The sequence below is a fragment of the Rousettus aegyptiacus genome, unplaced genomic scaffold (assembly GCF_014176215.1).
Source record: "Rousettus aegyptiacus isolate mRouAeg1 unplaced genomic scaffold, mRouAeg1.p scaffold_m13_p_2, whole genome shotgun sequence".
NCBI lineage: Eukaryota > Metazoa > Chordata > Mammalia > Chiroptera > Pteropodidae > Rousettus > Rousettus aegyptiacus.
In genome coordinates this window covers 136,860,427-136,873,402 of record NW_023416295.1, presented here as the reverse complement: position 1 = coordinate 136,873,402, position 12,976 = coordinate 136,860,427, and the positions used below count along the sequence as shown (strand labels likewise).

General features: G+C 34.7%; 1 protein-coding gene across 2 annotated transcripts in view; it reads left to right on the top strand.

The window, feature by feature from the left end:
* The window catches only part of PDZRN4 (PDZ domain containing ring finger 4), a 320,925-nt gene that overhangs the window by 250,782 nt on the left and 57,167 nt on the right, over nucleotides 1-12,976 (top strand). The window lies entirely within an intron of this gene.

Here is a 12,976-nt window from a genome sequence, read left to right as displayed (position 1 = left end):
TTGTGCAGACATGGAACAATGAAAAGCTTTTACTAAGCTTTGGCAGGATGGTTTTATCTGCTGAAAACTATTTCAAAAGCATACAGATGGTAATTGTTTAAAGGAACTAAATTTATAAAACTGTGCCCCTCTCTTCCACTCTTCCAAACGAAAGGAAATAAAATTAACAGTATTAGTAGAGAAAATGTTTGTGGCAAATTAAATTCAAGGATACGATGACTCCATCTGTAGTTACACTCACTCTGTTGCTCTGTCTTTGCTTCCTCAAGGAGATATAGAACCATGTAAAACAGTTTTCAAAAAGTGTCTCCCCGAACACTGTTGTCTGATTTTTACATACACTCAGACCCAGAACCTTGAGTTGGCTTCCACTGTCTATACAGTCCAGTTGCTGGTTTGGAAAAGTCCTTTGGTTTGAACCACTCATTGTGACTGTCTACTTGAGTTGGCTTCCACTGTCTATACAGTCCAGTTGCTGGTTTGGAAAAGTCCTTTGGTTTGAACCACTCATTGTGACTGTCTACTTAGGTAAAAGCATGAAGGAACACAGGTGGTCTTTTCCCCTTAAGAACTTCGTTCATCTCATCTCAGCAGTAACAATATTAGGTCACACGTGGACCAGGCTGAGCCTTGAATGGGGATCTTAAGCTAAAGCTTCAATAATTGATTGACCAGCCTTTGAGTCATCTCCTAGTCTGAGCTTTACCTGATGCACTTATAGAAAATAAAGGTAGTGGTGGAAAGTATTCTTTATGAAAGTTTTAAGTAACTTTAGGAGTCATATAAGGAGAAGCCTTATTCATGCTTATGCATACTTTTAAAAAACTTTTCAATTACAGTTAATATACTATATTATATTAGTTTCAGGTATGCAAAATAGAGATTAGACATTTACATAACTTATAAAGCAATCACCCTAATGAGTCCAGTACCCATCTGACACCATATGTAGTTATTACAATATTATTGACTATAACCCCTAAACTGTACTTTACATCCCTGTGACTGTTTTTATAATTGTCAATTTGTACTTCTTAATCCCTTCCCCTGTTTCACTCACCGCCCCCAGCCTCCCTTCCATCTGATAACCATCAAAATACTCTCTTTATTTATGAGTTTGATTATGTTTTGTTTCCTCATTTATTTTGTGTTTTATATTCCACATATAATAAAATCATACAGAATTTGTCTTTCTCTGACTTATTTCACTTATCATAATACTCTCTAGGTCTATCCAAGTTGTCGCAAATGGCAAGACTTCATTCTTTCTTATGGCTGAGTAATAGTCCACTGTATATATGTATCATTTCTTCTTTATATGTTTGTCTGTCAATGGACACTTAGGTTACTTTCATATTTTGGCTATTGTAAATAATGCTGTGGTGAACACAGAGGTGCATATCTCTTTTTAAATGAGTATTTTGGATTTCTTCAGGTAAATACCCAAAATTGGTATGGTTTTTTAAAATATTTTTAGAACTGAGAAGGTTGTTAGATAGTATGCTAACTTATTTATTTTATAGGAACATTTTTTTCACTTTTAAACTGGAGCTTTCTTGTCCTAGGGACATAAGTTAAGACAATTAACCATATATATATTCACAGTGATTCACTACTTAATTATAACCTTATGAATAATTTACTAAAAGAAAATGGAATAAACTTCCCATCATTTCTCTTATATAATTTTTAGAGCTTCTATGCTAAAACTACTATTTATGTTTAAAAAGAATAGGAATTTGTAGAAAAATCTTTTCTTTTTCATAGTAATTGTGTGACCTTGAACAAGTTGCTAAGCTGTTAAGGTTTAGTCGCTTTGTCTATAGGATGAGTATGATAATAATTTCTGTACTTCTAGTAACAGATAGTACTAGGTAGAGTATGTGGCAGAAAGTAAGCACTCAACAAATTTTTATTATTGTTATTAATTTTATTAACCATTTTAAGATGCTTTTAGGGACCATCAAGTCAATTAAATTACTAGGGCAAATTCTAATTATGTAAATAAAATAGTATCAGTAGATATTTTAAATGCAATAATTTTATCTTTTGACTTAGGCAGCAATCTGTTTTTTATAAATATAGAACAAAATATTTTTTTCCAAGCCAATGAATTTGAGGAAATTGAAGCATGGTGTTAGGAAGGTAATGGACACAAATTCAAGTGGTTTTACTTGCAGATGTAAAAGCCTGTGAATTTCTCTGGGGGCTTGGCCTTTTTACTGTAGTTATCTGTCATTCACTGAGCTCAACAAGTGTCAGAATGAATTCAAATGGCAGAATTGATTGTTGAAAATGATTTAAACCTCCTGCTTTTCCTAAGGTGACGCCTGTTTGTTCAGATTTTGCCCTGCCTTTTAAAACTGGTATTAAATACCTTTCATCTTTTAGGCACTAGGTTAGATGGAGATGCTAGTATTGAATGAGAGTTATATATTATGCAAGTTCTAGTTTCTTATGTTAATCTCAGTACTACAACTCCTATATATTCACTTAGAATATTTTTCTAAGTTTATATGCCACACAAATCTATCGATTATTCAGGTTAAGGATTCTAGAAGGTATAAAAGTATATGAGAGAGAAAGAGAGAGAGATTGAGAGAGAGAGAGAGAGAGAGACTGAGAAAAAGAGGGAAAAGAGGGAAAAGAGGGAGAGAGTGTTTGTGTGTTTGTGGTGAGACAATTGCCCACTTGACTAGGTGGGTACTAACCAGAAAGGCAGTGATCACTAAAAGTAGTCTTCAAGAGATGGGTAACATCTGCTTAGAATACTTCTTCATGCCTTTATACTTTATACTTTAAATTTAACTTCTACAGCTTGTATACATGATGTGGATTTAATTAATTGGAATATAAACTGAGGTTAGGCTGTTATAAAAAGTCTGCCAATCTAATAAACCTCATAGGAATACATATGAATGAGAGCATCAAAATATCATTTTACAATTCTCTCCATCCTCCTCCAATTGGACCATCCATGCTGTCTCTGTCTCAATCCAGACACTAATCATTTTTTTTCCAGTAATTTTCTAAGTAGTTTCCTCTCCCCATTCAGTTCTCACCACAGATTCAGAGTTGTCTTCAAAATATAAATGAGATTATGCTAGTTTTCAGATGAAAGATGTTGTATAAAACAAATACTTGACCATGGCTCACGGAGAACACCAGGACCTGGGTCAAAGCCTGCTTTCCAGCCTCTTACTCTAACACTTACCCAAATTCCTCAATACTCAGTCACATCAGATTTCTCACCAGTTCTCAGAAGACTTGCTCTTTCAAGCCTTTACCCTAGGATTCCTTTCCTTTCTTTCCTCTTTACGACTTATGAAACTCTTTATTTTTTAAGACCCACCTGAAATGTCACATCCTAGAATCAAATTGCAATACTCTTAGGTGTAGTTAGCCCTTTGTGCTTCCAAAAAACTCTGTTAGTACCTTTATTTCAGCTCTTTACATGTTTGCTTACAATCATAGATGTATGCATAGTTGTTCTCTAGCAGATCTTGAGAGCAAGTGGGTGCCTTCCATTGTTCAGCCTATTACGCCCCTCTGATCCTCAGCCTCTGCAGCTTTCAGATGGTGGTAAAATACTTACCTCACATGATTGTTCTTGAGTGTGACTGAGATAATATAAGCCAGATGCTTTGCTCAGCTCCTGGCACTTTGTGAAAGCTCACTCAGCACAAACTGATACTATTGTCATTGTCACTGCCCGAACTGTAAGCACGGGTATTAACTTGTATCCTCACAGAATTGTCTAGTCTCTGTCACTAAGAGTTTCTTAGGAAGAAAAGGAGAGAAGGAAGGAAACACAGGTCAACATCATAGAACTCTGTTAGCTGCCTTAACTGTATTATTTGTTTAACTCAATCCACAACTCTTTGAATGGGTGTTATCTCCTTTTCCAGGTGAAGAAACTGAGGTTCAGATAGTTTAAATAACTTAAAGTCACACAGCTAATACTGAGAACTGTTTTTGGATCACAGTTCTATATGATTCCCATACCCATGTCCTTTTGTGCTACAACATGGCTTGATGGGTGGGGCTTACAAATGGAGCTTTCGAAGCCTCTGCTTGCCCCTCAAATTATTTATACAATATATTTAAGTAAAAAGAGAGACATGAGTAACTGGGTTACAAAATAGAGCTGGGCAATGAAAGAAATGAAATTTGCATGTAAACAGATAATTTTAATGACAAGTCCAATCACATATATTTTAATGTGGATCTTGAAAATGTATTTAACATATTTATTGTCTAATATGTGCCAAACATCTTAGAGCCCTTAAACTACAGCACTGAACCAAACAGTTTCTTATCATTCAATGCCTTTTGCACAAAAGTATTTAAATAGTGAAGCATGAGATCACTCTTATAGATAGGGCACAGCGAACCTCTGGCGAAGATGTCCTCAGCATCTTTGATGTTGTTGTGATAGATGCCCTATTATAAATAATTTACTGTCTCGAGTCTTTTATTAGTAACTGTGTGGAACACTTTATTCCTTCCATTTAACAGATAGTTATGTTTAGCACTTTTCCTAGTGTAGCTAAGACCCAAGGTTCTGTTGATATACATATATGCTCTCCTAACAAAAATGGGACCAGGAGTTCTTGTCCAGAGACTAAAAGCACATTTCCTCTTGTTCACTGAGTACAGAAGATGAATAGTTCTGGCTGAGTCTTCAGCTACTGATTCTGTTTATAGTAATTTTCTTAAAGTAAATCTTGGTCATTTAATTATAATGAAGTTTCTTCCAAATGAAACAATTTGTGTTCTTTTTAACAGCATTTACCCTATATATGCCTTATGTCTTTACTCCCTTAGGCCTGTTGCAGAAAATTTTACATCTCATTCAGTTTAACATACTTAGATCTGATATGTCAAAACTCAATGGATGGGTTTATTAATAATCAGCTACATCAGCTTAGTATTATGTTAGGAAGTAAAAGGTCAGTTAAGTAGTTGTTATTCTACCATCTCATCAGTGGACTCTTCTCTAAAGACTTTAAGTCATTATTCACTGCTTATAGAGTCGCTTGAGATATAAAGTCTTTTTATAGTAATGAAAGTACTCTCACAATTAGCCAGAAGGCAGCCATCTATCTTTTTAAATAGTTCAGCTTGGAGGAGAACAGGATTTCAGGTGATATTCAGTAGATGAATTGTTATGACAATGATAAATTGGTGACAGAAACCTGTGTTTTTTGCTGTAGGGATGTGTTGTGTGTGCACATGCGCTCAAGAAAAGGCATCAGTGCCAAGTGGAAATTTGTTTCTCTAGAGATAGGCAAATACATAAACTCTGAGGAAGCTCTGTATCTATCAAGTCCTTGTAATTATTATTAACTCTAAATGATTACAACACAAATCTGTTCTTAGCTTAAAAAACAAATACGATATTTTGAAATATTTTATTTTGGCATAATTTCAGACTAATCAAAAAGTTGCACATTGCAGGAATAGTACAAAGAATTTTCAAATACCATTTGCCTAGATACCCCAAATTTTAACATTAACATTTTACATTTGCTTTGATTCATATTCTTCCCCCTCAATAAATCATCAAGGTTAATATTACCAGTAATGGACAAATTCATATTAGTTACTTTCTTATAGGATAGATTGAAAATGACACACTACCACTTCTAGGATTCCTGCCAAAATTACATTACCTGAACCTAATCAAGAGGAAACACTAGACAAAGGCAAACTGAGGGATGTTCTACAAAATAACTTTATAATCAAATATTTAAATACTTTAAATGTGCTATATGATCTCAATAAAAGTTATATTTTAGTCCTCCCTTAAAAATCTGTGACTTTTGCTAAATCCCAGAAATTAGAAATTATATTTTGATATAACTAATTTTGATAGTAAAGTTAATTTACAAAGATGGCAACTTTCAGCTTTTATCATATTTTTGTTGTTTTTTATTGTTTAAATGAGAGGAGTTTTATGTCCATTTGTGTCAGGTAGAGTCCCAGAAGGAAATGGAAGGCCCACTCAAAGTGTTTAGTTGAACAAAGTTTAATGACAGAGCAACTTAGAGAGGTGTGAGCAGAGTTAAGAAAAAGAATGTAGGGAATAACAATAGAAAGAGAAATCCTAAATACCCATAGACTGGAAGGGGACAGGTGAAAGGCATGTGAACAGAACAAGTTAAGAGCTAGTATTTCCAAAGCCAGATGAAGAGGGGGCTGGGTAAAGGTACAGAACATGAGCACTCTTACCACTGGCCAAACCAAACACAATATATAAAACAGAGCGGCTGACAATACAGTATACAGTGGTCAGCATCCTAGGGCACAGAGCAGGTAGAGGAGTGGACTCTGTATCTGGCAGACAAACCAAGAACCACCAGCTCATGTGCCAAAGAGGAGAAACTTCCAATCCTTTTGTTAAGGTGAGGAAAAATACTTTATAAAGAGGTATATTAAACTATGTTGTGTATATTTTAATTTATTTACTTCAGTAAAAATCATAACCTGTTCCTTAATAACAGAAATAATTTAGATAAATAAACACTTTTCAGATGTTTAAAATCCCAAATGGGAAACCGTAGAAGAGAAGTGTGGGAGTGTGAAGAAGGAAAGAAACAGAAAATACGGAAGAAGAGATTTAAAAAATAAATCAAAAGATAATAAGAGAAAAAAGGCATTTATAAAAGATACATCCCCAAGATTTCCTATAACCAAAATTATAAATTGGTTCAGAAAGTTGTAATACATTCACAAATAATGGGTCTATACCATCTGAATAAGAAAAGTTGAAGATGTCTTGCTTGCCTTTGGGAATACCCCCACCATCAGAGTGTTCCGTGAGAGAGATCAGGAAGCAGCATACTGTCCTACTATAGTAACCTCGGCACCACAATTAACTAAATGTACTAATAAGCTGTCTAACTGTCTCATTGGGTGGGTTACTGAGAGTCTTAAGTTCATTATTATCACATATACAAGCATTTTTAATATATTCAGTTCTTTAAGTGGCAAATGTATATTATGTCACATGTGGTTTTAATAAGGGCAGATCCTACAATGTCCCAAGTAATAGGTTAGGCAACAGTCTTTATTTGGGAAACATACAATTCAGGAGTCAGCAACACAGAGAGTCATACAGGGGCTAGAACTGGTGGACGTGCAGTGGGTCTGTATTCCAGGGGAGGGATTGCATCCCTTCGTTGCTTTCTCTTCCTAGGGAAACATTGTCAGTAAGGAAACACTGCAGGAGGTTGGGGCTGTCTGGGTTATTTCCATTTGTCTGGGAAAGCCAGCTGGGGACTCGGGAGCTCAAAGGAAGCTGCAACACCCCCATACACCAGGAAAATGAAGTTTCTAGTCTCTTGTAGTTCAGACAAGCCAGAAGGAGCCCCAGGATCACTTTCAGATAAGTCTGCTCATTATATCACACATGATAATTAGCATATTTTTTTCCAAAAATCTAATAATAGCACTGTCAAAAGCAGAACACTGGCTACACAGGCTTTTGGTTTAATGTAGTCTAACATTTTCCAACATTTCTTATGTTCTTACCTTCTAAAATTGATCACAAACCTACCAGTTATAATTTTGTTCATTAAAAATATCGTTAAAGGTCAAAATTAATTTTAGTCAATCTCTAACTGGGTTTTCTTCATATACTTTTTGTACAATCCCTATTCTGTGAGTTCTTTTTGTTTTAAATATTTTTAACACTGCATAATGCTCAATTTATATAACAGATGTCCGCATAGAATCATACACATCGAAATTTAGAAAAAAATATAATTAAATTCCTTAAAATTGATTTTAAGATTGTCTATGACAGGTGTTTAATGGATATAAGGTTCAGATTATTTTAAGTTCCTTTTATATCAAACATTTTAGCAGCAATTTAAATAGTTTCCTCCTTCTATAAAATATTACTAGACTCTATTTTTCAGCCCCCCCCCCCATGATTAGCAAATAGAACATTTGATCAGCATTCACATAGGGAGTATAATCAAAATTAATTCCACAGTTATTTGTGAGGGTGGGAGAGCTTACAAAATGTCATACCCAACCAGACTTATAATACTCAGGTCTGAGGATGTAATATAAAACATGCTGACTGCAATCAATAACACCATATTATATAATTGAAATTTGCTAAGAGAGTAGAACTCACACAAAAAAAGTAAATACGTAAGGTGATAAAAGTGTTAATTAATTAGATAATGGGAATCCTTTCATAACATATACATATATCAAATCACCACGACATATACTTTAAATAATTTACAGTTTCGTTAACTATACTTCAATAAAGCTAAAAATAAATGAATGAGTGAATGAATGAATGAATGAATGAATTTTGTAAACATTCAGAAAAGATCCAAGTGCTTTCTACTTATTCCCAATTTGAAATTGGGCTATACCAATTATACACAATCCTTGATATTCTGTACTTCTTCTATACAGTATTCTTACATGTATTCTCCCATGAAAGCCATAGGTGCTTAAAGGCCTTTATTTTTCATAAGCAGCACAGAGGTTTAGAAATCCTCATCATTCCCAAACAGCTGACTCTAGAAATGGCAACTCACCAGGGTGACTCAGTTATTCATGCACTTGTTTGCATTTCAAAAGGAAAAAAAAAAAAAAGCTTGTTTGTTTTCTGATACTCAAGAAAATTTTGCATGTGGCTGGATTTGGAGAAATAATCAAAGTAGAACAACTCATATCCAAGCTGAGGCCACTAGTCACTCTGGGGAGGTTGTTGACTAGTGGCCCAGATTTTGCAATTTATTCAAAAGGCTGGATTGTTCGTTAAACAGAAGCTTCATCAAACATTGCCTGTGATATGGTTTACATATGAAAAGCTATATTCTTTACTTAACATTCACAAGTTGCTTATGGACTAATTAGCCCATCTGCCACAACAAATGTATTCACACTTCTTTTGTATTGATTGCTGAAAAGTACCTACTTTTTTCCTATCCACTTATTTCTATCAATATAATGCAAATAATAACTTTTTAAAACTAGGACACTTACTTTGTTGCATCTGTAAAAATGTGTATATTTTTCAACTGAGTTGATAAGTGCAGGGGTGAGAGGAAGACCTCAGAAAATGCTTTCCAGTGATCGGTTTATCTTTTAGTCATCGATCATCTGTTTGTCAGTTTATCTGAATGTCATAATTGCTTCAAGTTTGACATGATTAAGACTATTTGTTTAATTTTCATTTATTTTTATATTTTTAATTTGAGTATAGTAGGTATGGAATAGTATATTAGTTTAAGGTATAGAATATAGTGACTTAACATTTATATACCTTACAATGTGATCACATCACTAAGTTTTTCCACTTGTTTCCAATCCTAAATTTAGTTTTTTTATACATGTGGTTACAGATGTGGTTTTTATGAGAACAACCACATGTATTTATCCCAGAACTTCTATCACTGGTATCTTCCTCCCCTTGTTTATACTGTTGCCAATTCTGATAACCTACTTATGCATAATGTGCCTGGTTTCTCATTTATCTCAAATCAGATGGCCTAGTCACCATCTCAGTTCCAGTCATCCCACTCTGAACTGCTAGCGTCTTATCAATGTCAATCACATGAGTCTTTTCTGATATATTCTTATTGCTTGGTAGCAATAGAACCAACTCAGTTTGGCCACAGTTATCAAAATGCCAGATGTTATAGTAATTGAGAGAATTATCTCATATACCTCTCACGTTTATTATGACACTGTAACGTCTCACCCATTCCATTTAACAACCGCTTTAGAAAAAGTCTCTCTAAACCGTGCCGAAATCAAATTGCCAGCTTTTTTGAAACCCTTTTGCATACAAACTTCAAACTCAAACCGCATAACACATAGGTATTTTTTTAAATCTTCAAATTATCTTTCAACTCCTCACCAATTTCGCTCCCAACCCTCTTCATTTTTTTTTTTTTTTCCTGAAAGTCGATCTCCCTGCACTTTTCTAGCACAAAAGCTTCTTTCCTTTACTGGGCACCTAGAAGAGTTTGGATTCACACCTTTAACTGCCTATGTTAAATGGAACACCTTTAATAGAGGGTTTCTCCATCACCAGTTTCATTTCACAAAACACATAAAAGTTATATGTCACCCATACAAAACCAAATTTAAGATTGAGACAGACAGAGTAAAGTGTGGGAGGAGAGGGAGAAAGAGGAGAAAACAAGGGGAAAAAGGAGGGAGAAAATATTATGAAAAAGAAATATAATTATAATGATATGACGCCATAAAATATCATATACCTTATTGTTGATTTGGGATCTCACCACTTGAAAAAAATGAAGTTTTGCTATTAATTTATTTGTTAATGTACTACAAAATTTTTCTTTAGTATTAAAACTTTAGATATTCTTTCAATGTTATTCTTCTTCCTAGCTGTAACTGATGATAACTGAGCAAAGCCACTGCCAGAAAATCTCAATTAAGCCATTCTTTTTTCTGTTGTGAAAGGCATAATTTATAAAATGGTGACCTTTTGGTAGGCTAACAGTATGTTGATGAACTTCAAGTGAAGTGAGAGAAAAAAAAGGGTGTTTTGTTTTATCTGTGCTTACATTTTCCAAGGAATCACGTGAGGCAGTAGAGCCTTTAAAGGTCATAGACTTCTTTACTTTGAGAGATATTAAATAGCTAATGAAAATAGAGGTCAGCTGCATGATAACCAGAAGAAAAAAGCATTCCCCAATGAGAAAGTAAGATATTTGAGATTACTCCGACTGTCCTTTTTTAAGATTGTATTTGATTGTTCTTAAAGCCAAAAATGAAATTTGCATGTAAATGCCATGATTGTAAATGAATAAATGTACAGGTCTTAGAATCAATAGTTATTGATCTTGCTGTATGAATGCTAATGTAATTTGCATATACTAACCATAACAATAAGAACTAATGATTTCACAGCCCAAAATACTCTTCATTAGTTTCTGTCTCCATAAAAATTTTTATTCTGTTCTGGATTTTGCAAAATCCAGAACATAGGAAATCCAAAATCATAGGAACATGATTATTATCAATAATAGCTCACTTTTTAAAAATTATTCTTGCTTTGAAGATCACTAAAACAAAGGAATACCAAAACTAGATTAACACATAGGCAAAGTACCCAGCCACCTTGAGGAAGAAATGGAATAATGACATTTATCAGTCCACTACTTAATGGTACACAATTTATGCATTAGTGGGATTTAATTTATGACTGGAAGAAACCCTGACCACAAATTATTTTCCCTTTACCCTCAGATATTGGTTGAAATTCTTTTAGAAAGAACATTGTCTTCTTTCATACTGCCACTATTAGGGATTACTCTAAATGCAACGCTTATAGATATCAATGAGAGCAATCTTACTTACAACTGGAGCAGTTTCCATAATCCAGGAATTTAGAGATACTGACCACAATATGAAACATAGAAGATGACATCATTTAAAATGAGAGGCTGGCTTTTAGGTTGTGCTTTAACATTCTGGAAGTTCTCTTATCATCTGCTGACTACATGTCCTCAGGGAAGACATTGGTGGCCCCAGAGTTCCTGTCATCTGATACTAGCTCAAGGAACAAATGACTGTGTCCATAGGTGTCTGGTGTTTACATACTCCCATATGCCCAAAGTCATCAAGGTATTCTGAGGTCGTGCCAATGAAAATTTGGTGATAATTTTTAAGTTTAGTCCATGGAGAAAGAATTAGAGCGTGAGTGTACAGATTAGTGAGCATATGCACACTGGTAGGTACCCACTCAAATCTCCGACTAAAGTTTCTTACTAGTGATCTAAGAATCGTGCTGGGACATATTTTGCTGGTGAGGAAACTTAATTGCTCCTTTTTTGAAGGCACATTAACTCTTTCAGGGTCCATTGAGTAAATTAACTCCTCCAGGTCATTAAGCCTGTCTCTATGTGACATGACAATTTCTACCTGGCATTGTATCATTTACCCTGAAATGCCCCACATTTGCTTTGAGCACACATATTCTTTGTCTACTCAGGGAGAGAGAATGTGCTCATTTGAATGTCAGCAATTGCTCTATGATTGCAACTCAGTGATTCCCTTTGCTTCTTCCCAGGGATCTCTAAGGATTTGCCAGTACATAGCAGTTATCTGAGCCTCACCAACAGACAGTGTCATAGTTGTCTAGAAATGGTACTATTTCTGTAGGTTTGAACACAGAATTTTTCTCCTAAGTATCTTTTCCTATAGGCAAAAGCCAACATTATTAATTCATTTGGGGTGGGAATTGTGAAGCTTGTTTCAAGATTCCATGATCCTTATTAAAGCACAACTCCCACTAAGAGGCTGTGTTATCAGTGCCTATTTAGGGAAATATATTAACTATCTGAGAGCAGCCTGTACTGCCTCTCAAGAGGGTGTTCAGAAAAGTGTGCATGTGTTTGGGATGCCACAAAGGCTGGGGTAAGTGCCTGTAGTTGGTCCAACTGAGAAGCAGTGATGGAGAGCAAAGGCAAATGTCACCTCTTTATTATGTCCAGAGCTACCTTGGAGAGTCATCAGTTGATATAAATTAAAATAGATAATGATCCAAAGAGACACAGTATACTCCTTCAGAGGTGTTTTAGAGTAGTGCTCCTTTTATGGGCATATCATAGAAATCATCTGGTATCTTGTTAAAATGCCAGTTCTGATTCCAGAGGTTCGATGTAGGGCTAGGTTTTCTGCATTTCTAATAATCTCTTAGATGATGCTTAACTGCTGGTCCACAGACCACACTTTGAATAGAAAGGATTTAGGATAAAATGTAAATTATCTTGGATAAAACATGGTCTTAGATAAAAAGATGATGAATATGAAAGAAATTTGACAGTATCCTAAAAAAATAGATTTCAGACCAGGAAGACTTTGATTAAATATTGAAAATTCTAACAAGAGATTGATAGATCATAAAAAAGGATATTCTTGGCATTTCTACCTATCTGAAGATTTCAGTGAGCATTTTTTGAGGCCA